Raw genomic sequence first — 4,081 nt, 5'->3', positions numbered from 1 at the left:
CGGTCATATTTTCGTAGTGCTTGGCGAAGCCCTGCAGAGATAGTTGCATCACCACCGTCACCACTCTCTCGTGTTGCCGGAACTCATCTACTACCTCACCCGTCTTGCTGGATGCTACATATTGAGCTAGCGTTGGTTTTCCCCGAAGAGAAGAGGGTGATGCAGCAAGTGTAGGGTAAGTATTTCCCTTAGTTTTGAGAACCAAGGTATCAATCCAGTAGGAGGCTCCTCAAAAGTCCCACGCACCTACACAAACAAACTGAGAACTCGCAACCAACGCAATAAAGGGGTTGTCAATCCCTTCACGGCCACTTACGAAAGTGAGATCTAATAGAGATAGTAATATATTTTTGGTATTTTGTAATATAGATGCAAAAAGTAAATATGCAAATAAAATTAGATTGAAAGAAAATATGATAAGAGATAGGCCCAGGGGCCATAGGTTTCACTAGAGGCTTCTCTCGAGATAGCATAAGTATTACGGTGGGTGAACAAATTACTGTTGAGCAATTGATAGAAAAGCGCATAGTTATGAGATTATCTAGGCATGATCATGTATATAGGCATCACGTCCATAACAAGTAGACGACTCCTGCCTGCATCTACTACTATTACTCCACACATCGACCGACTCCTGCCTGCATCTAGAGTATTAAGTTCATAAGAACAAAGTAACACATTAAGCAAGATGACATGATGTAGAGGGATAAACTCATGCTATATGATATAAACCCCATCTTGTTATCCTCGATGGCAACAATACAATACGTGTCTTGCAACCCTTTCTGTCACTGGGTAAGAACACTGCAAGATTGAACCCAAAGCTAAGTACTTCTCCCATGGCAAGAAAGACCAATCTAGTAGGCCAAACCAAACTGATAATTCGAAGAGACTTGCAAAGATAACTCAATCATACATAAAAGAATTCAGAGAAGATTCAAATATTATTCATAGATAAACTTGATCATAAACCCACAATTCATCGGATCTCGACAAACACACCGCAAAAAGAGATTACATCGAATAGATCTCCACAAGAGAGGGGGAGAACATTGTATTGAGATCCAAAAAGAGAGAAGAAGCCATCTAGCTAATAACTATGGACCCGTAGGTCTGTGGTAAAATACTCACAACTCATCGGAGGGGCAAGGGTGTTGATGTAGAAGCCCTCCATGGTCGATTCCCCCTCCGGCAGAGTGCCGGCGAAGGCTCCAAGATGGGATCTCATGGATACAGAAGGTTACGGCGGTGGAAATTGTGTTTCGTGGTGCTCCTCGATGTTTTCGGGGTCCGTAGGTATATATAGGAGGAAGAAGTACGTCGGTGGCCGCCCGAGGGGCCCACGAGACAGGGGGCGCGCCCTATAGGGGGGTGATAAGCACATTTCGTATACATCTTTTGTCCCTCAAATATACGGTTCATTAAGATATATTCATTCATTTCATGCTATAAATTACTGCATATTTGAATGAAAATCATATAAAGGGATCATTTACTTGTGGCTTGCTTTTTTTGCAGAAAAGTGCGCTAAGGCACTATAATCGTCAAGATCTCTACTATGTGGCTAACGAGAAGAGAGAAGGGCATGAAATAAATACGTCAAGGACCTGAGCGTGAAGGAAAGAAGTAATCTAGGGGAGCAAACTAAAAGAAGAGGAGGATCTTCTTGGGCAGAAATGAAGAGAAGAGGAGGGCCAATGTGCAATTGTGGAAGATCAGAGTGGGGAACAAAATCCCTAGCTGCAACACTTGATCCCTTCGGGCCTGTCATCTCATCTCTCTCCCTCACCCCTCCTTCTCCATCTCCGGCCGCCGCCACGGCCAGGCCAGCGTGGTGGTGCGCCTCCGCACTATCAGCACACTCACCATAAACATCCACCATTCACCACCAACTTCATCCATCACCACCACCAACCGCTGCTCCTCTCCACCAGCGCCGCCACTCGCGTGACCCGCCAGACTTTGGGGTCGCGGGTGTCTGATTTCCTGCGCACCTCCGTCGATTGCTGCATATTCTCTCCCCTGCTAAACTGCTGCTGCTCCTAATCTTCTTCTCCAACTCCTTCCGCTCCTTCCCTTGTTCCTACTGCTGCTATCTCAACCTACTGCTGCTGCTTCTTCGTCTCAAACGCCCCTTTCTACTGCTTCTTGCGTCCCCTGCTGTTGCTCTCTCCCTCTCTGCTGCTCCTCACCCACCAACCTGCTGCTACTTCTTCTCCCTCAACCTCCTGCTGCTGCCATCTCCCTCTCTCTAAATTTCTATAGATTTGAGATCGAATGTAATATTCAGATTTGTCTAGTGCTATGATATGTTTAGTTTCAGACTCAAGCTTGTGTGGTTTTAAATTGTTGATCTGAAAACTGAATTGTGGCATATGACCCTCTGTTCTTATGTGTGGTAATTAGTTAAACTCATCACTTGTGTTTTGTACTTCTTGAATAAAGGAGTTCATCTTGTAGTACCTGTGGTAGCTTTGTACCTGTGATATAAATATATATTTGTATGGTGATATATTTCTGTCCCTGACACATTATTGTTTCTTCCCTCTGTTACATTGTATGTTAGTTATATATGTTTGTGTGGTGATATCAAGTACCTGTGATGTATACATATGTGAGTGTGATTGTGATGTGAAATTTCTTTCCTTATTCCATAATCTTACTTTTGCCCCTTTTACATACTTTCTAGTAATATATGTGTTCTTTTATTGTAGAATTCCTTTTGTAGTCTATGTATGCATGTGTTGATGTTTTATTGTCTCTAGTAAAACAAAAATACCAAAAATACAGTGAAGATAATCTGAACCTTCCATTGGTTATTATCATTTTGTTTGTCATCAACTTTGGTTAGTTTAGGTCTATATTTCCTTGCAATCATCATCTAAATTCTATCACCTAGCTTTAGCTAAGCATAGTTGCCGTTGCCTAGTCCCTGAGGAGAACACGACACTCGCAATTTGGGCATAAAAACCCCACTATACCTACAATTGATCATTTTGGCGCCGTTGCCGGGGACTAGCGTCGAGTGACCGTGTTAGGCTATAGACTAGGTTTATTTTAGTTCCGTGTTTAATTCGTCGTGTATTTCATTTTCTGCGTTTCTTTTATATTTTTTTGTCGTTGTTGCTTCGGCTTATTAGGATACTAACATTCTGACTAGTATTTACTGTTTATGAGTGTGCGTAGGAAATCTGAACTATTTACAGGTTGATTGATAGTTACACTTGGCGGAGATATGGCGATGCTTCGTGATGTTTGGATGCCAAGCAGCCAATGCTATTTCACAGGGCCACTTTGGCCGTCTTTTGAGGCGAAATTTTTTGAGCTAAAGCCTGGTCTTATTGCTTTGGTTCAACAACATCAGTTTGGAGGGTTGCCTAATGAAGATCCTTACGAGCACTTACACCGAGTCATGGAGTATTCAGATACAGTCAAGTACCATGGAGTTCCTCAAGATGCAATCATGTGCAGGTTGTTTACATTCTCCCTCTGCGATGATGCTCGTGCTTGGTATCGATCCTTGCCATCAAGGTCATACAGTTGGAATGAGATATCGCGAGCTTTCTTGGATAAATATTTCCCACCACACAAGCAGTCCACAATTCGAGATGAGATCTTCAATTTCGTTCAGCGTGAAGGCGAGAGCTTGTATGATGCTTGGGAGAGATACAAAGCCTTATTCAGGAGATGTCCTAATCATGGGCTCGAGAGATGGTTAGAGCTGCAGATATTCTATAGAGGATTGACTTCGGACACTCGAGCTTACGTCGATATGGCAGCGGGTGGAGCTATTACAAACAAGACACTTGATGAAGCTTTTCTGCTGATTGAGAGCATAGCTTTCCACCAACTTCAGTGGTACAATAAGAAGCCCACATCTGATTCATTGGTTTGCTTGCAACAAATCACTACACCTCAACCACCAATTCTTACACAAAAGCCCGAGCCTCTATCTCAGTGTGACAAGGTTGAGCTTGCATGGATTATATTTGACGATGATGACACCATTCTAGTTGACACACACGCTACAGATCATCTGGATACTAGTGTTGGAGATTCAGTTTTGCATTGTGATGATTCT

General features: G+C 43.0%; 1 non-coding gene across 1 annotated transcript; it reads right to left on the bottom strand.

The window, feature by feature from the left end:
* Positions 1-3,598: 3,598 nt before the first annotated feature.
* LOC119266207 lies at positions 3,599-3,705 on the bottom strand. The gene has a single exon (XR_005131931.1). It is a non-coding gene; the product is annotated as a small nucleolar RNA R71 (small nucleolar RNA).
* Between the last annotated feature and the right edge of the window lie 376 nt (positions 3,706-4,081).

Source organism: Triticum dicoccoides, chromosome 2B, assembly GCF_002162155.2.
Source record: "Triticum dicoccoides isolate Atlit2015 ecotype Zavitan chromosome 2B, WEW_v2.0, whole genome shotgun sequence".
NCBI lineage: Eukaryota > Viridiplantae > Streptophyta > Magnoliopsida > Poales > Poaceae > Triticum > Triticum dicoccoides.
This window is presented reverse-complemented; position numbering and strand designations above follow the sequence as displayed.